General features: G+C 36.7%; 1 protein-coding gene across 1 annotated transcript in view; it reads left to right on the forward strand.

The window, feature by feature from the left end:
- Nucleotides 1–26,909, forward strand: part of LOC102734275 (contactin-4) — an 805,863-nt gene that overhangs the window by 345,488 nt on the left and 433,466 nt on the right. The gene's annotated exons all lie outside the window — the stretch shown is intronic.

A 26,909-nucleotide genomic window follows, 5' to 3' on the forward strand; every position in this document is an offset into this window, starting at 1 on the left:
TAATAGCTAATGAACATCCATTCATATTCTTATCTGTTTATCCTTCTCAGTGAAATGTCTGCTCATGGGGAGTTTCTTACCCATTTTCTTTTTTTTTTTTTATTATGTTAATCACCATACATTACATCATTAGTTTTTGATGTAGTGTTCCATGATTCATTGTTTGCATATAACACCCAGTGCTCCATGCAGAACGTGCCCTCTTTAATACCCATCACCAAGCTAACCCATCCTCCCACCCCCCCTCCCCTCTAGAGCCCTCAGTTTGTTTTTCAGAGTCCATAGTCTCTCGTGGTTCATCTCCCCCTCCGATTTCCCCCCCTTCATTCTTCCCCTCCTGCTATCTTCTTCTTCTTCTTTTTTTTTTAACATATAATGTATGATTTGCTTCAGAGGTACAGATCTGTGATTCAACAGTCTTGCACGCTTCACAGCGCTCACTGTAGCACATACCCTCCCCAATGTCTATCACCCAGCCACCCTCTTACCCATTTTCTAACTGTATTTTTTCAATTGTTTAGTCCTACAGTTCTTCATATATTATAGATTCTAATCCTTTAATGAATATATGGTTTGCAAATATTTTATCTCAGGATATAGTTTCTGTTTTCATCTTCTTACCAGAGCATTTCTCAGAGCAAATGTTTTTAATTTGATAAGGTCCAATTTATCAATTTCTCCTTTTATTGACTATACTTTTAGTATCAAATCTGAGAACTATTTCCCCAGCCCTAGATCCTAAAGATTTTCTCTTATGCTTTTTCTAAAAGATTTATGGTTTTATATTTTGTATTTAAGTTCTCTAAAACATTGGAAATATTTCCTGATGAAGCTTGTAGGGGTAGGGAAGCATTTAGGCAAAGGAAAGAATATATTTGCATGAAGAGAAAAAAAATAGCATGGAATTTTCAAGGAAGAGGGAAAAATCATTGGTCAAAGGAGAACATTAGAAAGGGAACTTTGTATGAATTGGTACTGTTTGGGTTTTACCAGGTAATTGATAGGGATCCATTGAAAGATTTTAAACAGGGGAATAATGTGTTTAGATTTCTATTTTGGAAAGGGCACTCTGACATCAGTGTGGAGAATGGATTTCAATCAGGGCTTTTCATTTTTTATTCATTTCCAGGTGAAAAATGCTAAAACAAAATAGAATGGTTTAGAGATCAATAAATGGCACAATTAAAATGTCTGAAAGGAACTCTTTGGCTCCTTAATATAGAGTGCATTCTGCAGAAGTTGAAAGTGATTCTACTCTGATAAGTGTAGCATTAGTAGATATGGAGAAGGATGTCTCAGTTTTCCTGCTTATCTTTATATTTTCTGGAAATGATAAGAAATTTTCATGACTAGCTTGATGAGTTGTCATTGGCTTTGATTTCTGAGAAAACTTCAGAAACTTTGTATTTTTTGAATGGCACCCATTACCATCACTCTGATGTTATATGAGGAGGTTAAGTGAGTGGGTTGGTATCCTTTAAAAAAAGAAATTGGCTGATTATTGAGGTTTGCAAATCCAGATATTTTGTAACCATCATTGTAAAGATTGATCGGTCAGGGTTCATCAATATAAGCTAAAATGACAGGGTTGAAGGCTATTGGAGAACATGGCACTTATACATTCTCAAAGTATCCTCCAGTTATTACTTACTAGTTACAAAAGTAAAATGATACCTTTGTATTTATAAGGGAGGAGTCTGTTGATTAAATTTAATACTACTGATAACAGGACAAATTGACAATACCTACCCCCTAATGCAGTGCACTGAGAACACAATGTCACTTACACATAGAGAATATAGTAAATGATGATAATTTTCTGTCAGGGATAGATTTCTTGGATTGGTTAATGGCTTTGTGGTTATGTAGGTAAGAATCCTTGTTTTTTGGGAAAACTTTATTTGGTGAATCATCACATTGTACACTTAAAGTATCTTACCTTTTTATTTGTCCATTATACATCAGTAAAGCTGAAAAATCATTATGTGGTGAATTCTTTGGGGAATTATTTAAGGATAAAGTGCCAAGATATCTGCTACTTCCTCTTAAATGATTCAGAAAAAAAAATAAGTATAACAGTGAGAAGGAAAGAGGGAAAAGGAGAGGAGAGGGAATAAAAAGCGAAAGCAAATATCAAAATGTTTACATTAGTTCTGAGACATAATCATATGGGTATTCATTAAACATTCTTTCAACTTTTCTGTAAGTTTATAATTTTTCAAAAAAAAATTTTAGCCAAAGGGGAATCCAGATAATCAGTTTTAAACTGAGTGTTCTATGTAATCTTGTCCGAAGTTATTACATTTTATATGTTATTCTAGGTTAACCCTACCCAACAGTTTTAAGGTTTAATACACTTGCTTTACTTTATACTAGCTTGTTTCAAAGTTACAAACTTAGAACCTCTGGTTTACTCTGGGCAAACACACTGAGGACCATTTTCGGTTGTGAACATGATCGGAAAGGAAAATATTGTCAACAAAGAAAAATAAATGTTCCGCATGATAAAGTTTTAGAAAACCCAAATCTGCCACGTATTAGCTATGAGCCCTTGGACAACATATCCAACATCTTTGGTTCTCAGTGTTTTTATCTATGAAATGAGAGCAGTAAAGACACCTACCTCATAGGGTTGTGGTGAAGATTAAAGTATATAATCATTGGAAAATGTGTAACTGTCAGAAACAGTTACACCTGAAATAATGATAGTCCATGGCAGGGAAAAGTACATATCTCTGGACAGAAGTCATCCTTCTACATTCTGCACTGCTCAAAATTAAATCTGTAATATCATTCCCCCACCCACCCACCAACGCAGTAAGAAAATTTATTTTGAAATTGCAGAGACCCAACTAAATATATCACTTAGCATGAGGGTGGATTTATACTGTAAAATTACATGTGATTATGTGGCTATATCATGTAAATTACCTAGATTCTGGATTCCTAGAATTAAAGGTTGATTTTGCTATATTTGCCATTTGTTTGCAATATTCCTACATCATATTGACAAAGAGGGTAGAGAGATATGAATTTAGACAGTGGTTTCCCTGAAAAGAACTTTTAAAATGTCTACTTAAAGAGAGTCTTGAATTCTGCCTAATTCTCTGATTCATGTTGTTCTAAAATTAAGCCCGTTCCTCTCTATCTGGGATGCATTTAGGGGGGAAAAAAAAACAGTAACCCATTTTCTCAAAGCATGTACAAAAGAAAGCAGGTATCTTATTCCTCTTTCACACTCCATGAAATGTTAAGAACAGACTTTGCTTAGAGTAATCAGTTATTCACTTTTCTTCTAATGTAACACTGTGGTAATCTTAAGAAATAAAGACCTTTTTGGATTTAGTTCTTTTTCTGCCAGTCTTATTTCTTGAACACCTTCTTCCTCATCTTGTTCCATCTGCAGCAGATCTAAGGGGAGATAGTTTCCCTTTAAGAAACAAAGGTGAACTGAGTCCCCTCCTGTAAAAGCCTACACAAGGCTTTTTGCAGTTGATGGAAGGGATGGCAAGGAATAAAATGAAAAGCCCCTGTCATCTACCTAGCGCCTACACTCCCTGAAGCCAACAAAAGAGCTCAGCACCAGAGCTGAAGAGTCTACAGGGCACTACATTAGTGATAAAGCTGATTATAAATAATAATGACCTTAGTGGATGATGAGAAATGCAGTAAACTTTTTCTGAGCCAGGCAAGATGATGTAGGGGATACAATGTTAAATGCATAAAGTTTGTAAGGAAAGCAGATGCTAAGAGATTTTTTTTCTCTCCCTGGTAATTTAAATGGACAATGAATTTAGTGGATGCTCAGTAAATTTTTGTTGAATGAGTAAGTAAACAAGAGTTTTGAAAACTGAGTTCCTAGTGAAAGTCCATAAATTGAGGCATATTTGCATTTAATCCCAACTCTCTACTATTTATTTCAAGAGTAAGATCAGATTCCTGACATGGGAACATAGAAAAGGATGTCCATTTTTTAGGGACAGAGAGATAGAAAGAAAACGTGTGTATGGAATTACATGGAGCTCAGCTAGCTAAAGAGTTGTCTTCTTTGGTGCCCATGGCAGGGTCTGGTGGGAAAGGGTAACAGATACTGGATTGAGATTCATTTTTATCTGTTCTATTTTATTTTGTGAGAAGCGGGACAGGAAGGTGAGGGCTATATTGGGTAACTTGTTAGGATTTGACTTTTTTAGTGATCATGCCACTGGTTATTTTTCTAAGGCCTTGCTTGTTTGCAGTGATAGACTTGGAATTATAGTACTTCCTTGGTTTTGGAACTAGCTTATTGTACTGAATATGGTAACTTTTGTGAAAGCATTTTGAAAAGTCTAAAGTTACTTCCAAGGCAAAACAGTGTTTTGTATTGCTACTGCAGCTATACTTAGAACGACCCCATTTAAACTTGGTCGGTTTTTCATCTCAGGTCTGAATTCTTAGGAATTCTAACTATGAGGATCCCACATGGTTCCCTTGGGTCACGGTTTCTCAAATGTGGCATTATTCACATATTGAGCCAGATAATTTTTTTCAGAGTTGGCTATGCATTATAGGATGGTTGGCAGCATCCCTGGCCTCTACCCACTAGATGCCAGTAGCATCCACCTACCCCCTCTGTTGTGACAGTTTAAAACCAGTCTTTCAAAGAGTTCTCTCTTTGTTAAAAGGAAAATCAGAAACTTCTGAATAAAAGGATTTTTTCTTTTTAGATGATAAGAAAATTTGTATGTGTTCTCTAGCCAATATAATAAGGATAAATCAGTTCCACCCCAAAAAGTAAATGAGAAATACCACTTACGAAACAATTCTTGTACGATTTGTTCCCCCCCCCAACTCTTTCCCTCTACACACACACACATGCACACACACATAGAGGCATGCGCATGCACACCTTAAATTAATGGACGTTTTTTGCTAATGGTTACTCCACATGTCTGAGCAATTGACAGCAGATAAATATTGAGGCATATTATATTTTTTATCTAGCTCATGGGTCAATTTTATGTCATTGTGACATAAAATGGGCTATTTTTTTTCCATAGACTATTTTAATTTTGTGACCCTGGTCTCTGTGAGTCATTGTTACAGGAATCTGATTACTTCTTGGAAAACAAATAAGGCCACAGACTTTCTCATGTGGATCCATACTTTTGTCTTGCTTCTTGATTATTTTATTACTGGCTCCATTGCTTTTGATTGGAAAAGAAAGTCCAGTCAAGCTGCTTAGATTGTCATTCCAGTGGGTGCCCTGGGCAGTGATTTCTGAACCATTCATTCCTTTGAAATTTTGTTCTCAGCTGGAGAAATGTCACAGTTGTCTTAGCTTTTGACTCTGACTTTTAGTGAGTGAGGCAAAGAATAGGAAATAAGAACACTTTCTAGAAGAAACAATGAGCAGTTCTATGCATATCAGGTGACTTACTGCTGAAGATTCCAAAACATTAAAAAATATTGATTAAGTTTCAACCTGTTGGGAAATTATTGCCATAACTTTCATTTTGCCCCTAGATTTGCTGAGGCTCAGAGCTGTATTTAACTTACTGAATCTTGTATTATGGCCAGAAAGAGACCTCAGGAGCCCCATTCCCCAGGTTCTTATTAGCCTTGACAAGAGTGTTGTTAAAATTGCAGACTCCTCAGAGTCCCAAGGAGATTAGGTTTCTTGCAATTTCTATGCAAAGTCTGAAACAATCTCTGTATATATTTTGGCTTCTGAAATACATTCTGAGGTAATATATCAGGTTATACTATCTCTGTGAAGACAGTTTCTTTTGTTTATAGTTGCTAATCATTTTTCTTTTTCTCTTCTTCTTTGCTATATTTATTTTGACATTAATGTTGACTTTGACCTTAAAGGAAAAAAATATCAGACATTTTCCAGATTTAGGCTTTTATTATAAACCACTTCATATTTTAAATGGTATGTCTCAGGGGAGAAATGTATGAAGAATTGATGGAAGTTAGAAATTTTTATTTAGTAATTATCACCTACCATTTGAAACAAGTGCAAATCACATGATGTCAAAGTGAATCTATTACATATCATAATCAAAGATGAATCAAAGTAATTACCAGCCAAACAGGGATTGAATAGAACTTAAAACCAATTAAACTATTTATTTCGACTGTACCACTGAATAAACACGTTATGTTTTAATTTGCTCCTTTTTTCATTTACTTCAGCAATATGTTTGCTAATATGACTGAGATGCACAATTGCTATTTAATTAACCTATTTTTGTCAGCACCTCACATGAGCTGCGTGAAGTAGATGTGCTAAAGTCTCAATAATAATGAGCCAGATAAAAATAACAAACATGAAATTTATGCCAATCATTTTACAACTTATGCCAAATTGAAACAATATCCAAGGAAATAAGGAAACAGGTTATCTTAGAGAAATTGGATTGAAAATACTTACAAAAGCATGTTGAACCAACAAAAAATCATTGAAAAGTTAAGTAAAATTTTTAAACTGTTTCATCATCCTCCACTTTGTTTTATTGCTATTAACTATTGACAGTGAATCTCCTTGAGGCCTTATATCTGATTTGGAATAACTGAGTTGGTAATAGACATGAAAAGGTCTGGCATGATGCATCTTACAGGAGATCCTCTGTCCTTGGAGTGGCTCTTGAGTAAGGGATCATAAAAAGTATCAATTTTCCCTTTACTCCCTAAGGCCAGTACCAAAACCCTAGGACAGTTTGGGTTATTTTGACCTTGTTGATACACATTTTTCCACAAAAGTAAGGTAACTGATAATGTGAGGAGAAGCCCTACCTTTCTTTACTTTCGAATAGTATAAGAAAGGTGGAACAATTCAATTAAATATAAAAAGACTCCCCACGAAGTGTAGTACTCTGGCAGTTGGCTCATGAAGACAAACATCTACCTGACTTGGCTTTTCATCCGGTTTTACTGTCAGGTAGACATAATTAGTATAGAATTAGATAAAATTATTTTCTGCACAGCCTGTCTTTTTTTTTCTTTCACACATTTATAATTTACTTACACTTCATAATCATGATGCCTTCCATTCTCTAAAATAGCTGCTTATTAGCCAATTTATCAGGGGACCCACAAAAGTAAGAGAGGCCCTTACATTTGGGGCAGGTTTTTTGTTTATTTGTTTAAATACACCTTTATCTTATTCCCATTATTCTGGTTGCTGTTAGAAGTGTAAGCTAATGGAGATCTGCTTTCTAATTCTTAGAACAAATAGAATGCTATACCTGTGAGAGCCCTCAAAGGTCTGGACCAAGCCCTATGATACAGATAAGAAAACTAAGGCTCAGAAAGGCAAAGGGTCCTATTGTAGATCACCTGATTTTTATAAGGTGAGCATTACAACTCAGGTTTTCCGGCTCCCTAAATTCCCCTAGCCCCTTTATCACACAGGACATTAACCTCTAGCTGCTCTGTATGTGTAGAACTTTAAATCACCACATGGGTGCCTTGATCACAGCCTTTTAATGAGTGACACAAGAGAGGAGTCTTCTTTCTCTCACATGGAGTGTTTTACATCCCTAACTCAGATTTGCTTAACTAAGGTCAAATTTACATTAAAGAAAAGTCTGCAGGCGCTAGCAGGTAGCATATATGGGCAAAAGTGTAGTGGGACCGTTTTGGTAAAGTGTTCTGTTTAAAAATGTTCACATTCATTCCGTCTACAGGCCGCTACTCTGTAACTCTTGACTGCATCACCATGTGGATGAGTAATGAAGAGCATTCTTTGAGTTATGTAAGCACAATCAACATCACAGTTCCTTTTAGAATACTTGGTATCCCAAGTGCCATGCCAAACCCTCTGTTTTGAATGAGCTGGACTGCCAGTACTCAAGAAGATGCATATCTTTGGGGACATAAAATGCCCCCATAGAGACCATCTTTAGTCCAAGTAGTATCCCCGAAGTTTAGACCTGCAAAGAGTATACAAATGCATGTCTCAAAAACTCCATAGGGGAAATGAGCCTGCAGCCTGTAAGCTTCCTGGGAACAGCAAAAAAAAAAAAAAAAAAAAAAAACCCTAACAGACAAACCAAAATCACAGGACAAATCCACCATATGTACCAAACAATCAGTGTAATTATGTTCTATAGTTGAGGAATTACATAAATTGCCCATTGGGAAGGAAACCTTAATCTCTACCCCTCCCTTGAAATCTATAAACAGCTGTGTGAGTCTCTCTATTTTTGAAAGGTTGAACATATTTGATCAGGGAACCAACTTGATTTCCTAATCAGGTTCACCGTGAGCAGAGCCAGTTAGAGATGTGTGTGATTCTCCCAGTGTGCGTCTTTGATTCATGCGCTAATTATGTCGATCCTTTGGGGAACACAGCCACGAAGCTGGGTCCTCCTTGATTAATGCTGGCTGAGAGCCATGCAGCACGCAGCGGAGAGCAGTTCAGCATCTCTAGTCCCAGCTGAGAATATGGTCCCATTATCTCCCAGCTGCCTAAGCAATCCATAAGGGCCTGTTCTGCGTGGATGATCAGTGTAGTGGAAGCAGGGACTTGCTGAGAGCTGAAATCTCTGTTTGATTTGCTGTAACATGTAAAGCGAAACTGGGACATTTTACTTTACAGTCTGTAAGTATCAGGTTTTTCCCCCCCTCTTTCTCCCTACAGCTCCATGTGAATGTGACTTTGCAAGCTGCATTTGATTTGCTATTCCATCGCTCTTTGTTGAATCAAGCTGGTGAGACAGAGTGTAATCTGTTTACAGCTTGCTGTTTCTGTCAGATCTCTTTTATAATTTATTCATACAGGAAAATAAGAGACCTTTCGGAATGCTTTTATAGAAGTTAAAAATTATTGGTTTTATTTTTAATTTGGAAGCATGGGTGCATTGTCTGTGGTGCTCAGGATGGTTAGAGCATATGTTTATCTTCTGTATCTCTGGCCACTGCAAGAAAAATGTAAGTAAAAGTAATGTATACGTAAAGAGATCATCTTACATGCACTTCTGTATAAAAGAAGCATGTGTCATTATTTCCAGAATTTGTTTAAGATAGTTTATTTTGCAGCTCTCTGCTGCCACTAAGAAAGGCAGAAACGGGAAAGTTTTTCTTGTTTTTCAGTTGCATGCTGTTTAGAAACTTTGCCAGAGGTGGGGGGTGGGAGTAATATATCAGGAATATTTGCACATATAAATTGCATATCTCCTTTTTCATGCTGAGGATCAGTGTTTCAAGATAAGAGTCTATTTTTTAGCTCAGTTTTGCTTTTGAACGTGCCACTTTTTATGAAGTAATGTTAATTAAAAACAAAAAAAAATTTCAAATCTGAGTTCATTTATCTTTCATATATCTCCAAATGCAGTCTATCAAATTCATATTTGTTATCCATGCAAGATGAAATGATCATGAAAATGATATTAGAAATTAATATTGTTGATAATGTTTGCATGGTGTCTCTCAAATGATCAATGGCTTAGTGAAATTAAAGATTGTTATCACTATGGAAAGGGATATGCGGATTTCTTGTCTGGGTTTCCCTAACCTAAATATAAATCACACTTTTCTTCCTGGATTGAACATAGAGCAATTGAGCTGTTGTAAGAATAGAATTTGAATATAAAAGGCGTGAACTGCTTGAACCAATGGCCAGAGCTGATATGGACCAAAATGAATTTGACATCATTCATACCTGAAAAGGGGAATCAAAGTGCCCTCAATGAGCTTGAGACCATGGAGCCAGAGGATCCTGTAATTTCCAGAGTGGAAATACAATTTTCCTGAATAGGCAATAAGTCTCAGAGCAGAGAAAAACCACAGGCTGTGAAGTATGAAAGTGTCTCACTGGTGGGGACAGAGTATGTTCTCATTAGATTTGGTTGATAGGAACGATATAAGAGAGAAAAGACTCAAAATAGATGGTTGTCTACATGAGCACAGGCATTTTCAGGGCTTGAGGTTTGGAGGGAAAAGGTAACAAGCCAATGAAGAACGCTTAACATATGGCCAGATGGAGCAAAAGGAGAATGGCTGTGTTAACCTCTGGGTAGCGAACAGTCCCAAGGCTATCCTTGCAGAGAAGTCTGTTTTCTGGGAGGGAAAAAAAAAGTGTGTTTAAGGATGTGAATCACTGAAATCTGAAATGCAGGCAAGTGGTTTTGATGGTTACATTTCCCCTAAACAAAAGAATGGCATCATGCCTTCTTCTGAAACCGAGCTGACTTTTATAAGTGATGGTTACTGAGGAAGCCTCAGCTGTATTTTAAAAAAACAAAAATTGTTGGTGTTTTTCTAACTAGGGCAAGGATATGATCTTGTAAAGATGTTGCCTTGTTTAAAATTAAAAGAAGAGAAGGTAGTCCTGGTTTGTGTGTGTGTGTGTGTGTGTAGTGGGAATTTTTGCCATTTGTGGAGAAGTATTTTCCTGAAGTACTTAAGTTTGATTTTTATTTTCCATTCAAACATTTAGAAATTTCATCTCTTGTGATATTAAACATGCTTGTGGCGGATTACCACAAAGCTGTAAGAGGTTTTGCAAGATTTATAGTGTGCTTCTGTTACTTTAGAAATGTTTTGACTATTTTCTAAAAATTGGGACACTCTCTCCCCAATTGTGCTTAATCTGTAGAAAAGGGGATTGGATGCTCCACGGGTTAGTTTAGGGTCTGGTCACTTGACAGATGGGGAAGTCAGATGGGTGTTAAATATGCCTTTAAGAGGTGCTTTTAAAGCCCTGGTGATTTAATTGGTCTTCAAAATAAATGTAAAATGTTATGAGGTAATAAAGGAAAAGTCTTATATTTTATATGTAAAGATAGTATGTCCCTGTATGTGTTTGCATGCATAGAAATCTACCCAACAGCCTGGGAGGTAGTTTCTGTGCTACTCTAACTACAGTACCCCCTCAGTATCGAGAAGATGCTGAGGTTGAATAAAGTGGAAGAAATCTTCACAAGAGGCACATGAGTAGAAAATAAAGCCCCTGGCAGTGTGTGCTTTGAGCCCTTGGCAAATGTTTTGTCTGTCCCCAGAGGGGACACAGCTAAGCACAAAGAGGACTTCACCGCATCCTCAGCAGCAGTTGTAAGCAGGTCCTCCTTGCTCACAAAATGCACTCCAGCCCTCTGTGACAGGTTGGGTCAGCAAATGTGAGGTGCAGATTGAAGCTCTGTGAACTACCTCTAAAATAACTTCAAAGTGAATATGATGGAACAAAAAATGAATTTAACAACCCTGAAAAATTGGGCAGATTTTAAATGTTAGCAAGCCTTGACTATTACATATTGTCAAAGTATCCACTCAATGGATTATCAATAATAACGGTGGAAGCTTGAGTTAAGCTCTTTCAAATTGCTGTGCGAGCTCTAACAAGCCACTTTACCTCTCTGAGCCTCAGTATTCCCCTATAAAATTAGGTATGATTTCCCAGATAGTTTCTAGGTTAGGAAAGTCTATAATCTCATGACACTTCATTTTAACCTCTCACTCACTCCTGGACAGCCCTTCAAATTGCCCAGGGACTGAGTGAAATGTGATTTAATTGTCATCTGAAGCAAAATGTTAATAGGATTCTTTCTTTTCTTCCTTTCTCCTCTCTCTCTTTCTCTCCTTTCCCTATTCCCTCTCTTTCTTCTTCTTCATTTTTATCCCTACTCCCTCCCTCTCTACCCTTGTCCCCAGTTCCTTTTCCCCCTTTTTTATTAGCTCTTCTAAAAATCAAACAGAAACAAAGCTGGGAATGTGTGTTCTTTTGATCTGTTTGTTTGCCACCTTCTCTTATGAGAGATCATCAAGGTATAAATAAGGTATATAATGATGTCCTGCTCTGTTGTGTATTAAATTCACTTGATCCTAGACATGGGTTTGCACAAGGGACCTGAAAGTTATGGATGTGTATATATGTATGTATAGATTGTTCATATTAATTTTTAAAGTAAGAATAATTTATCTTATATTCTGAATTCCAGGTGATTAAACAGGATTTATCCAAGTGTATTAAGCTAACAATATTTACTTTAAAAATAAAAAAAAAAATTCACAACTGAGTGTACACTTCAATGTAGAAGGATACTAAAGAGCTTGATTTAAAAAAAAAAAAAGATGTACCAAAGGATTTTTATTTTTCCCCAAGAAATTACAGTTTTATTTAATAGTATGGAAAAGAAAAGCCATAAATGATTTCATTAAGAAATAGAGTTGACCCTTGAACTACTGAGGTGTTAGGGACTCTGATCCCCTGCACAGTCAAAAATCTGGGTATAACTTTTGACACCCCAAAAACTTAATAGCCTAATGGTGACCAGAAGCCTTACAGATAACATAAGCTGTTGATTAACACATATTTTGTATGTTATATGTCCCTGCACAATTGAGAATTATGTATAACTTTTGACTCCCCAAAAACTGAACTTCCAATAACCTGCTGTTGACCAGAAGCCTTACTGATAACATAAACAGTTGATTAACACATATTTTATGTTATATGAGTTACATACTGTATTCTTTTTTTTTTTTTAGGATTTTATTTATTTATTTGACAGAGAAAGCATGAGCACAAGAAGGCAGAGCTGCAGGCATAGGGAGCACGGGGAGAGGGAGAGAGAGGCTCCCCACTGAGCAAAGAGCCCAACACCAGGCTAGATCCCAGGACCTTGGGGTCATGACCTGAATTGAAGGCAGATGCTTAACCCACTGAGCACCCACGTGCCCCTATATACTGTATTCTTAAAATAAAGTTAGCTGAAGAAAAGAACATGTTTTTAAGAACATCATGAGGAAGAGGAAATACATTTACAGGACTTTACTCTATTTATAAAAATAAAAACACCTGTAAGGGGACCCATGCAGTTCAATGTTGTTCAAGGATCAACTGTATATACCTGACACCATAAATAAGTGACCAACTTTGGAGTTTAAGTCAGATTAAAAAAAATTCATGGAAAATTTTCTTTGTGGCCCTCGTTCTGTGATCTCAGACTGTTTATTGCTAGTGAAAATTGTCAGTTAAAAACTACAAACTACAGATTTTACTAAACTCACCGCTAATGATGCTTAGGCTTCTTGATGTGCTCAAACCAAATTGTGAGTAAATTTCCTTTGTGTGTCTTTACTACAAGTACTAGAAGGAGCTAAGTTAATTTCAGAATTGATATTTGTAGTACAAGGATAGCAGTGTTTCTTGCTTCTTTCAATATTAAATGAAATAAAAATACGCATTGGCCGGATAGCCAGAATGGCACAAAATAATTACAGACTAATATCCTTAACAGTGGACAATATTTGTATGTATTTTTAACAACTAGTGTACTTGAAGATGGATGGTAAGTGCCCATTTGATGACAGTAATAGCTTGTTTTGGCTCCACTTCTTATTCCAGAACAAACTAGTGTTATGAATGGCAGCTTTTAAATGGAAGTTGGAATATTAATTTTTCCCTCAAATTTTACCATTAGGAAATCCCTGTATATGTGGCTTCCTATTCTCGAGTTTGAATATTAATGTTATTCCTTATTCCTTAATATAGACTGTATTTGATGTGATCCATGCAGAATATAAAATTAATTTTCCAAATCTCATATTGGGTAGGCAGCCTGGCTTTTCAGGCAGCAGGCCCTGTTGTAAATAGAATCAGTATCGTGAAACAATTCCTCTATTTTATAATCGTGCATCCTTCCATGACCAAAATGATTTGTACTTATGGATTATTTCTATGCAAAAAATATAATGGTGACAGATAGGTTTGATAATTTGTGGCTTTCAAACCCTTGATTATAAAGTTACCAGGCAGCTCCAGGGGCACTGCATTTGGTTTTAAACCAGTGCTTCTGATGACTTAAGATGTTTAATTCAATATCACTTAGTTAATAGCTCCAGTGGTTTATCAGACTGTCTTACTGTGTAGTTCAAAAGGTAGAGTTGTAAATCGGATTTAGACATGGCTTTGGGTTTTGTACATGGTTTCTCACATCTCCACTATATTCCAATGTAGGAATGAGAGTCCTTCTGCATATTAGCATGAAATCTCTCTGTTGTTTCAAGGAAGAAACAGGATGATTTAATACTGAGAGGAGCTATTCAGAAAGAACTGCAAAGGAATAAAGTATTTCTATGGTTAGATATAATAATGTGGGTCTACAGGTTCTGAGGATATGACAGAATTTAGAGAAGCTGCCTGGGCCGGGCAGTTGGCAAAGGGGACTAAAGGAGACTGATTTAAGTCTCGCCAGAAGGAAACCCTATATCAAGGGATAGAAATGTGAGTGTCCTGGAGAAAAAAATGTAAATGAGGAAGTAGAGGAATGAGTATATTGTAGTTGAAAGAGACATGGCTTTCCTACTTAGGAAAATGGTGTGAGTGAGTGAAACATATTGAGTTTAAAGACACCGGGATTAATTCCAAAATAGTTGGCATAGGTATTGTTAAGTTACTGTGCATATTTTTAAGAAATTTACATCAATGAAGAGATACAGAGAAAAAGGAATGCTCTTGGCTCTTTAATGTACTGCCCTAACAAGCTTTAAAAATATAATTATCTTAAATGAAGTGAGTATTATGGTACCAGAGGTAGATTGTCTTGTTTTAATGAAGATTTTTGCAGTAGTGTATATGGATATTGTGTTTAGTATGGTAGATGTTGGTACACAAGTGTATATGCAAATTGTGTAGCTGTTTATATAGTTGGTAGTGAATTGCCTTGATTCTCCTCCCAGTGTCTGTGTTCATGATCTCCTCCTCCCAAGACATACCCACACACCATTTATCTGTGTTATCCTAAATTGTCTCAGGACATGGGGTAGATGCCTGAGTCCCAGGAGGTCAATTTTATTAAATCACTTTGACTGCCCAGGAGGTCAGTTTAAAGTTCTTATTGTAGGGTGTAATACTCTACAATACTGAATGACTTCTTGAAATCATTTCACTTCACTTTTCTTCTACTGAGCATTGTGTTGAGATTAATATATTTAGGTCTCCCCAACATTTAGATAAATACTTTTATCTACTAGACCTGACCCTCTAAATGAGTCGTGTCACTAATTACACACAGTCACGTGCAAGAACTTTACTTCCAAGCGGCTTAGAATTCAATGCATTTGTGCATCTTTCAGATTGGTAGAGTTGCTCACACACAAGCATCATGCTTGACACCAGAGGGAGAGGCAACCACCATCTCCCAGAAGAGAACAAATTATGTGTTCAAAAATGGTCTCTGGCATCTTTATGATGTGTATGCAAAGTGTGAATCTGGTAATTTAAGGTGTGTGACTCTTCCTCCCATCCAGCTGTCTGGCTATTGCTCAGAGAGAAGAATAGCAGCAGATTTAGACTGACACAGTCCTTCCCTGGAGTCCCCCTCTACCTCTCCCTGCAGGAATCCACAAGGGTATTAGTTAATTGATGTTGTTAACCTCTCTTGTAGTAGTATATTTCTTGTTGAAAGTACCTTTTGTGGCATGTGAGTACACTGAAGAGATGTGAAACTTTAAAAATGACTTTACTTTTAAGAAACCTTCTTACCTAGATTATTAGGAGAGAAACAGTTTCTCAGGCTGACTGGTGTGTGTGTATGTGTATGCATCTAAGCTAAAATCTTTATAAATCTTTATGTTCATCAAGAGCCATGGTTGAATGATAACACTGGTTTTAGTGGTTTTTTTTTTTCCCAAATCATTTTCGTATCCGGTGAATCATATTCAAGATGTTTATGTAAAGTGATAGAGTAAAATTTTTCACCTGAGAAACATTTTTGAGTATATGGCAGTTTTCAATCTCAAAGTAATCTGGAAGGTACAGATAGGAAGGTGTTTGAAAGTCTTGCAAAGGTTCTGATAATTCCACTGAAGTAACTGTTTTAATAAACTTTGGACTTCACATGGGAGTTTTTCCCAAAGTGTGAAGCAGATACCTCTGGTGGAATATGTGATAACTTTAGGTAATATCTAGGTAGATGTTTTTAATGAACATGTTAATGGAAAAAATATGTAACTAGTAAATAAAATACAGTATTTTACAGATAACAATGGCTTAGGACAAGGCTAATTTTTTTTTTTTTAAAGATCTTATTTATTTGACAGAGACACAGCGAGAGAGGGAACACAAGCAGGGGGAGTGGGAGAGGGAGAAGCAGGCTTCTCGCCGAGCAGGGAGCCCGATGCGGGGCTCGATCCCAGGGCCCTGGGATCATGACCTGAGCCGAAGGCAGACGCTTAACGACTGAGCCACCCAGGCGCCCCAAGGCATGGGATTTCCAGTCTGGAAGTTATCCACAGGTTGTCTCGCCTGACTCTCTTCTAATGGGCTTGGATGCTTACCCAAGATAAAATGGCTGTCTGGCAGTATGGCTAGGAATGGAGCCTAGTGTTTCCAGAGCCCCATATGGTGCTCTTACCCTGACAAGAGACTCACTCTTGAGTTTCTCTTCAGATTTTAAGCACATTTCATGATGTAGGAACTCTGTGAGCCAGAGAATCCAAAAGCAAAGGCCTGTAGAAGCCAGACTGAAAACATGAATGAAGTAGACCAGGTGTCAGAAAGTAAGGAATCCATAGGGTCATGTCAGAATAGCACGTAAGTGTTCCTCCCGCGTGCTATCGTTACATAGGATTGTGTTGCCCAGTGTTGCCACATGTCACAAATTTTAAATGTTACTCGTTTTTTAAATGTTTGAAGCCAAAACCCATCTATCAGATCCATACCCATCCAGTTTACATCCTCTATTATAAGGTATTTGAAAGACTACTCACTGATGGGGGAGAAAACATGGGCTTTTACAGCATGAGGTGGCATATAGTCTACCTGAAAGATGGAAAGTGCATTAGCAATGCATTCTATGTACTTTTAGGGAGGAATTTGAGAGGAGAATGGAGCAAAGCATACTGGGATTCTTGTAAAGCTTGTTTTAAACTCTACCAGAGATCATGAATTGTGAATTTGTAGGGATCAAATTAACAATTCATATTTTACTAATAAAAAGATGAAGTAGATCACATGGAATTCAATAAATAAATATATTTTGCTATACCTGAGTAATTTAATTTAATACACTACAGTTATAGTTATTGGTTTTACTAACATGTCATATTTTTATTTGATTTTTATTTGGAACTAAAGTTGCCAAATGGGATTTATACTGCTTTAAAAGGGTTGATTATTTCTTAACTTTTCTTTTTTTTTTTTTTTAATCTGTAGACGTTTTGATCACATTTGAGGGACAAAATGATGGTCTCATTTCTGCTTGTTTTGACTTTAAAACACAGCCTATATGCTATTTAGTTTTACACAAGGTATTTCCGAAGTTATATCTGGTAAAGGAACAAGGAGCACATGCTTTGATGTTTAGGCATAGACATTTTCCTTTCAGACCTGTGTAGCTGACAGAATTAGCAGGTTGGGTCCACTTTCAGGACTGCTGATCTACATCCATTCATTCACTTAAAAATTATTAATTAAATATCGACAATTTACCTCACCCTCTCTAGGGTGTAGGGGGACAGCACTGAACAAAACAACTGAAAAATTGTTGCCCTTATCAAACTAAATGCATTCTAATTGGGCATCCATCTGTGAAGAAGAGGGAAGGACATGTTCTGTAGGCCACCCCTGGGAGCTATGGCAGCTTTTCTCTCGGTCTCCACTGCTTTCTTTAAGCTCCTTGGGCTCTTTGCTCCAGCCAAAAGTCCTGTGTTCTTGAAGTTATCCCATACAGGCCATATGAAGCGGATGAACAAAACAATTTTCCAGATATTTTTGTGGACCCAGAATTTGGTTGGCCTAAAATAGCTGAATAATTGGGGCAAACTTTTTGTTTGTTTGTTTATGACTAGGTTTTTGTGATTAAGCCACCATGTTACCAAGCAGCCCTCCCCCTCTTTTTGCTTCTAAGAGAAAAGCTGGGCCTCTACCTACCCAACAGGTTACTCACAGACACTTTCCTTTCCACCTGCTTTAAAAGATTGAGTTGAGCAAGCAGACTAATTTGAAACCTATTTATAACCCTGTTTATACCCTCAATATGGGTATAGCCATCCCCCTGTAGGATGTGTTCTTAAGTAGAGTTGAATTAATATGTGGGGAAACAATTTGAGCTTTTGGAACAAGGTGTTTTATTATAACTGCAAAGTGCTGTTAGTATTAAAAATAATAATTTGTAAGTAAATATTATAGCAACTAACTGCAAAGGGGCTCTTAGAACACTCTTCATTTCAATGTGTAAAAAGAAAATTGGTACTAAAATATATAGTGTCTCTCTGTCTTGTAATTTCTTTCCCAAAGGCTATTGACTTTTCTTTCCCTTCTAACTTCCCTTTGGGTAACACAGGAGCTTACCTAAGTTTTGAAGTAGCCAGTTAGAGGCATTTACTGAGTAGATGACAGTTTTGCCTTTTTTTCTGATTTCTGAGGGCTGAGAACCCTGGAGTGATTAATTGCAGGGGTGTCTGATGTCATTTTTTTCGGAGGTATAAAAGTGGTAGTGCGTCTTACTGGAGAGCTGACTCAGCTTCAGTAGAGTGGCCCAGACCCCCTCCCAGGAAACTGTGAGTGGGATGGTTGTTAATGTTCAGAGCCTTCAGGCTCAATGGCTTTCTAACTCTACTCCCTCATTACACACAGAGCAGTCAAGGGTTTATTTCACTGTTAATAGGCAGGCATATCATCTATTGATATAACTGGATTTGGTAAGCGTGTGGTTTCCCTAAGCAGCTATTATATATACACTGGCCAGTTCAAAGTGTATTACCTTACCCACCATCACAATACAAGCTCTTTGCCTTTTATAGTTTAGAAGTACCACCTTCTTTATTCTTTTAAATTTTTACATGTTTAATTTTTTCCTGATTTTTAAAAAAGTTCCAGTATAGTTAACATACAGTGTTAAATTAGTTTCAGCTGTACAATATAGTGATTCACTAATTCTATACATTACTCAGTGCTCATCATGATAAGTGTACTCTTTAATCCCCATCACATATTTCACCATTTCATCATGTTTGTAGAAACACTGCCTTCTTACTTGGAGTTACAGCATGCCTTAGCATTAAATTGATATACTATTTTAACGTTAAAGATCTATACTCAGTATTAGCAAGGTTGTTGCATTTTCCACAGAGACTCTAACAGATGATGTAGTCTTAAATATCAATTGATTTAAAATATCTCTTAACCTGACATCAATATTAAGGCTTTAGCAAAGCTCTCACATGAGAGATCTGATGTGTTGAACTTTTAATTAATTTAGCAATACGGTATGTATTGTCTTATATTACATTTCTTTTCTCATGTTAATATTACTTAATAGCCATTAATAATAGGAAATATGTTATTTCAGTGGTCCAAGTGTCCAAATAGTAGATAATGTTACTAGTGGGAAAATGGTCAGTAGTGCTTCTCAAGCATTAATGTGTGAAAATACAGATTTTGATTTAGTGGGACTGCAGTGAGGCTTAAGATTCTAAATTTATAATTAGCTCTAAGGTGATATTCAGGTTGGGGGTCTGTATCACACAGGAGAAATAAGAGTAAAGACCAGTTTGAATTCCCTCTTCAGCACACATTGAATTTTATAACTAAGGAATTCTTTCTTGGTCATCTTTTTTTCAACTCTTCCTCACTGTATTGTTATTTGAAATCTGAAAAATACACTAGATCAACAGTTCTATCAGGCTGTCAAGTTAAAATTTGGTGTCTCATTTTATATTTCACTGCTTTATACCCTCAAACTTTTGCCTTCTATCCTAAATTGATCTGGTAGATCTTTGCCTGACACCCACGTCTTGTTGTTAGTTATTTAAAGACATGTAAAGTAAAAAAATTTTAGTGCTTTAACTAGGAGAGATGCTTTCTCCAGAATCATAGGAATTAAGATGTATACGGAGATAGGACAGGTAAGCTCCATATGAAATATTCTGAAGTTTTATGAATGATACTATTGTTTGTTTGTTTCTCTTTTATCCTTCAGTTTATGAAAGTGAAATGTGGGCTTTTCTAATATAAGCATCTTCTAGTTTCTTATACAGTGTTTATTTCCCCTTGGTAACATTGCATATTATGTTGCTGCTAGTCATGACAACTGTTGGGGACGTGAGAGTCCTTTCTTTTTTAAACTTTCCTCCATTTGTGACATGATGACAGCTGTCATGGGAATGGGGAAAGATAGAGCAATTTTTCAGAGTCCGTCAAATGAAAGTACATTTATTGCTGTAACTTAATGAAAATTGCTTCACTGTGACATGTGTCAGAGTCTTTGTGATGCAAGTGTGGAAGGATCTTTTCTGAAAGATTTATGCCTCAAGTCTGGATTTGAGCTGAGAGGACATGACCTTGGCTTTGAACTTACAGAAGGCTACCCCTGTAATAAAATCCAGAGTCAGTATGAAGAGTCAGTAAGGTAAAAAATAAAAAACAGCACAGAGCTTCTTTCCAAGAGGTGCATTTATCATGAACAGTGTATGTCTCCTTTGCTTTATTTTACCCAGAATCCTCAGAAAATAGGTAGATAATTAGATTGTTGTCTGGGTACTTAGAAATCGAGATGAATGCCTGCCTTTTTTAATTTTCACCAAAACAATCCTTATTTTATAAATATATACATGTATTTCCTCATTTTGAAAGGAGATTTCTATCACAAAACCCACTGTGAATGTGTAGCATTCTTAAAAAGATTGTGAAAATTAAGAAAAGAAAAATTCTCCAGTAAATATTTATTAAAGGGCTTTACTGAGTTATTCATTCATAGTCAATATAATTAACACATTTAAGAAGTAGTTAAGTATTGTCAGTATATTCAAAGTTGTGCAACCATTACCACAATCAATTTTAGAATATATTTATCATCTCCAAAAGAAACCTGGTACCTATTAGCAGTCCCTTCAACTTTCTCCTAAACCCTCCCTTAACCCAAGAAAAGCACTCATCTATTTTTTGTCTCTATGGATTTACTTCTCTTGGATATTTCAAATAAGTGGGATCATTTTATATATAATTTCATATGTGAACTGACTTTGTAGCATCATGTTTTCAAGGTTTATCCATGTTGTAGTATATATCAGTACTTCATTATTTTTTATTGCAAAATAATAATCCATTGTATGGGTATACCACATTTATCTATCCATTCCTCTGATAATTGGCATTTGAGTTGTTTTAACTTTTTTTTGGCTATATAAATAATGCCCATATGAGCATTCATGTACAGTTTTTGTGTGGGCATATATCAAAGAGTGGCATTAACTGAAGATTTTTTCACCAATATATGTTTACATTTCACCAACACTGAAAAAATAGTGGATTTTTTTTTAAAAGGTGTAAAAGAAAATGCTTCTCAGTAAATAATTCTACTGATCTAGGGGCGCCTGGGTGGCTCAGTTGGTTAAGCGACTGCCTTCAGCTCAGGCCATGATCCCAGGGTCCTGGGATCGAGCCCCACATCGGGCTCTCTGCTCGGCCCGAAGCCTGCTTCCTCCTCTCCCACTCCCCCTGCTTGTGTTCCCTCTCATGCTGTCTCTCTCTCTCTCCCTGTCAATTAAATAAATAAATAAAATCTAAAAAAAAAATAATAATAATTCTACTGATCTAAACAATCTATTTTTTTAAATTTTTTAGTCTCTAGAAAATTAATATTTCCTAAAAGTTTAGTCCCTTCCTTCTAAACTCAGTAGTGGCCTACCATACAAGGATTAAAGATTTGAATACAAGATAGGAAGTTAAATTGCCTGTAAAAAGTAAAACCAAGGAATGTATCCCTTCTACTTGGAGCAAGATACATGAAACTTGAATGAAGAAATTTACAAAGGGACACCTGGCTGGCTCACTTGGTAGAGCACGCAACTCTTGATCTCAGGGTTGTGAGTTCAAACCCACGTTAGGTATAGAGATTAATTTAAAAAATAAAATCTTTAAAAAAAAAAAAAAGAATATCTCCAAAATAGAGAGTAAGCACTCAGGAAAAAACAAAAACAAAAACTAATTGAATCTCAGATCAACCTTTGGAGGCTTAAAATATTTTCATTGTAGGATAGGAAACTGTGGGTGAGCTTTGTCAACCATTTTGTAATCCAAAGATGTAAAAATGTATCGTTTGTATTTTCTCATCCCTGAAAGTGCCAGTTGAAGTCAGAAAACATAGGACATGCCCATATTGAATTAGATCTTTACTGTGTATCAATGAATATAAGAACCCAGATCAGAACACCTATTAGAGAGGAGGCTGAATCAATGCACTGGGGATAGTGATGTTATTCATGCAGCATGCACCTTGGAAAGCTGTTTGGATTGCATTTGATTACCACTCCTGTGTATTTGCTGTTTTGCAAATATTCAATGGGGACTGCTTTTTCTTTTTCCAACTGAAAATAGGTGAGAGGAAGTACATAAACATGTTAGTGCTCTGAAAGGAAAAAAAAATAAAGATAAGATACTTCCACAAAAATTATCACCCTTGACCTGAATGTTGAAAGATAGTGGGGGGAAAAATCATTATATGACATATAATATGTCATGTATGTACATTTTATTTAATATGCTCCAAAATCAAACAAGTATTTTACTTAAAATACAAATTATTGCCATGTCTCTATTAATTTTTTAAGTTTTTATTTTATTTTTTTAGTAATCTCTACACCCCATTTAGGGCTCGAACTCAAGACCCCAAGATCAAGAGTTTCATGCTCTTTTGACTGAGCCAGCTAGGAACCCCTATCATGTCTATATTGTAAATTATATGTTATTTTAAAGTTGTTGAACACCAAATAAAAAGATATATTAGTTTACATTTTGCAGAATCTTGTCACTAATATTTTGTTGTTTTTGCTTTTCATTTTGGAGATGCAAAGGTCTTCCATTTAATAAATATTTTTACTAACAAACATGTGATCTGTAACACAATTGGTATTGACTGTCAGTTTTCTGAAATGATTGAAAATGTATATTCAGAGCTGAATATGGCAGATAAACTGAGTAATGAAGGAAATGTTTGAGCACTATCGTTTGGTTCAATTTTTTTATAATGATGGATTATATATACAGAATGTCAGGTGAAATTAGAAATTAAAAATATTATGTGTTTTAGTGAGCTTTTCACTTATACTCTCACCCACATGTTTGACAAATTTTATCCATGTCTGCAACTCTGGGTGTTTTTCTCCAATTACCTACCTCCCATACCCATCTCATCTCCCCACATTCCTTTCTGTCAACCTTCTCAGTTCTGTCTCAAAATTTATTCTCAGAGACACTGAGAATACTCTGTGCCAGTAGTTCTTAAAATTTCTAGTGTTAAGAGAATTAAAAGAAGCTGGTATTTCTGCAGAATGTCAGATAGTTTCTCCTAGGTCTTATGGCAAGTATAAAGGACAAATCCTTTAAATGGCTATAATTTTCATACTTGGAAAAAAGTATCAAAGTAGGAGTCATTCCTAGCAACTGTATTTTTAAAAATCACAGTTCTCAAAGTAGAAATTGACAAATAAGGGAAATAGAATTTTATAAAGTCAACTAATTTTAAAACTTCTTGTGTCATACATAGGTAACTAGGAGAAAAGGAATCTAAGCATAGATACGTATCATTTTCTAATGAACTTGATTTACAAAATTATACATAAGTGGAGATCAGAGTAATTATTCATCACAAAACAAAACTTGTTCACCTTCTTAAAAGAGTACAAGTCAGGGGCACCTGGGTGGCTCAGTCATTGAGCGTCTGCCTTTGGCTCAGGTCCTGATCCCAGGGTCCTGCTTCAGAAGTCCTGCATCTGGCTCCTTTCTCCGTGGGAAGCCTGCTTCTCCCTCTCCCACTCTCCCTGCTTATGTTCCCTCTCTCACTGTGTCTCTCTGTGTCAAATAAATAAATAAAATCTTAAAAAAAAAAAAGAGTACCAGTCTGCATACTCTTTCTCTATTACATTCATCAGCTGCTTCTATTTTGATAGGAAAAAATATGTATCCTCCTGAAGTTTGTTTTCTTTAATATCTCCATAAATCTGGATATGTGCACAGTGGGTGGGAGAGAACTGTGGGAAAGGAGGTCATATTGTTCTGAAATAAAGGTGGCAATCATAGACTTACAAGTGTTCTGAAGGTACTAACAGGGCAGAATGCTACAAATTAGAACAGCCCTTGACATTGGTTTGTATAATCATTATACAAAACTCCAGGTTTTGAGACCTGTTTCCACTGTGGACTTTCTTTGTTGACCTTGGCCATGTGACATTAACTGTTCTGGACTTTGGTTTCTTCCTCAGAAAATGGAGAAATTAGGACTGCTTCATCTTAAGATTTGTTCCAGTTCTGGCATTCTTTTAGAATGCGTCTGCTTCTAGCTGGAGTGTGGGTGCGCTAGGAATCAATGCTTTCTCGAAGAAACTGTTGAAAAGAGAGATCTTAGCCATGCATTGTTGATGTGAACTCTGGTTTCCTTTTGGTCATTACAAGTCCCTTGGCACTGTTGTGCAGCTGAGGGCCATGATCTAAGAGCTTTGGCCTAATTTAAACTTTTTATCTAAAGGTCCTTATTTGGTTACACTGTCCTCCTTTTTGCTCCCTGTCACCTTAGAAATGTCTGTTAAGGGGCGCCTGGGTGGCTCAGTTGGTTAAGTGTCTGCCTTTGGCTCAGGTTATGATCCCAGGGTCCTGAAATCGAGCCCCTCATTGGGCTCCCGGCTTAGCGGGGAGCCTGCTTCTCCCTCTCCCTCTGCCGCTTCTCCTGCTCATGCTGGCTCTCTTTCTCTGTATCTCTGTGTCTCAAACGAATAAACAAAATCTTTAAAAAAAATTGCCTGTTAAAAGCTGCCATTTTACTCTTTAGGACTGGTACTAAATAAGAAAACAAACCAATGTTTCTCCTCGTAGAAATGCATTTTGAATTTGGGGGTAGGATTAGGTCATTGTGTGGACATGTGTATAAAGATTTAGATATCTTTTTTTTTAATTTTATTATGTTAATCACCATACATTACATCTTTAGTTTTTGATGTAGTGTTCCATGATTCATTGTTTGCATATAACACCCAGTGCTCCATTCAATACATGCCCTCTTTAATACCCATCACCAGGCTAACCCATCCCCCCACCGCCCTCCCCTCTAGAACCCTCAGTTTGTTTCTCAGAGTCCACAGTCTCTCATGGGTCATCTCCCCCTCTGATTTCCCCCCCTTCATTTTTCCCTTCCTACTATCTTCTTTTTTTTTAACATATAATTTATTGTTTGAGAGGTACAGGTCTGTGATTCAACAGTCTTACACAATCACAGCACTCACCATAGCACATACGCTCCCCAATGTCTATCTTAAATGAAAAACAGTGTTGGGAGATGGAGATCTTCATACCTCAGCTTATTCTGTCTTAGTAAGCAATAAAAACTCTTCAAGCCTTGCCTAATTTGTTAGGAATCTATATGATAACCAGTGTTGGGTCTTTCTTATTTCCTTTCTGGTTCTGTTCTTGTGAATTGTTTGAAATAGGAGTAGCTATCAAATTTATACATAATTTTTTTTAGTATTCCTTCCCAAGAGCTAGTTGCCCAAAGATGCCTTTCCATCTTCAACTTCAAAAATGAGAGCAACTTAATATTAGAATTCCTGATGGCATGTCTTTCTTCCCAGTTACATACATTGTCCTCCCCTTTTAATTCTGACCTCAGTTCTTTCTAAAGCTCTTGGTCTCTGATGAAGAAATCCTGCTTTTTTTCTTTTTCCAAAGATGTATGTCTTTCTCACTTTTAGACTCCAGTTTTGAATTTTCTTTTACTTGATCATAGGCTTTTTCTTTGCTCTTTCTCAAATAATCAGACTTTCTTGTTTTCATTCTTATTTCTCAACCATTTCTAGGAAGATGTTCAGACTTTGTTGTGAAGGCACGGATATGCCCTTGTCTCTCTAGATAGTTTATTTCTTGGTCACAGCATTTAGTAATTCTGTCACATCCAAGTTCATCCATTGATTATATTGACTCCTTCCAGTACAAAATGTGATCTGTTCTTATTTACTCCTAATTTTTTTTCAAAGATTTTATTTATTTATTTGAGAGGGCGGGGGTTAGTGACTGAGATAGAATTCAAGCAGGGAGGAGAGGGAGAAGCAGGCTCCCGCTGATCAGGGAGCCCAATGCAGGGCTCGATCCCAGGACCCTGGGATCATGACCTGAGCAGAAGGCAGATGCTTAACCGACTGAGCCACCCAGGTACCCCTACTCCTAAATTTTTTAAAGAGGATATCTGTCTTTATGTTGGATATCAAAAGGGAACTATGATTAATTTACATTTTGAAGTCATTTCTTTTTTTTTTTTTTTAAAGATTTTATTTATTTATTTGACAGAGAGAGACACAGTGAGAGAGGAGCACAGGCAGGGGGAGTGGAGGGGGGAGAGGCAGGCTTCCCGCCGAGCGGGGAGCCCGATGCGGGGCTCGATCCCAGAACGCTGGGATCGTGACCTGAGCCGAAGGCAGGCGCTTAACGACTGAGCCACCCAGGCGCCCCTGAAGTCATTTCTTCTTTTATTTTGGAATTAGATTTTGATTGTATATCATTGAATATGCAGGATGTTGGTATTAGCCCTACCCACAAAAACAGAGCTGTCATTCATATAATGCTACACTGATGGCCACTTGCTCCATCAACTTGTAAAAAGAACCTAATATACACAGAGATGAAATCATTAAAACAAATAAACAAACACCAAATAGCACTGATATTAATATAACCATGCTGAGTGAAACCAAAACTGGTATGTCTGAGATTGTAGTACCTTATTTACCTATTTCTTTTTTTTTTTTTTTAAAGATTTTATTTATTTATTTGACAGAGAGAGACACAGCGAGAGAGGGAACACAAGCAGGGGAAGTGGGAGAGGGAGAAGCAGGCTCCCCGCAGAGCAGGGAGCCTGATGCGGGACTCGATCCCAGGACCCTGGGATCATGACCTGAGCTGAAGGCAGTCGCTTAACCAACTGAGCCACCCAGGCGCC

This window comes from Leptonychotes weddellii, chromosome 1, assembly GCF_054177405.1.
Source record: "Leptonychotes weddellii isolate Sample4059 chromosome 1, ASM5417740v2, whole genome shotgun sequence".
Taxonomy (NCBI): Eukaryota; Metazoa; Chordata; class Mammalia; order Carnivora; family Phocidae; genus Leptonychotes; species Leptonychotes weddellii.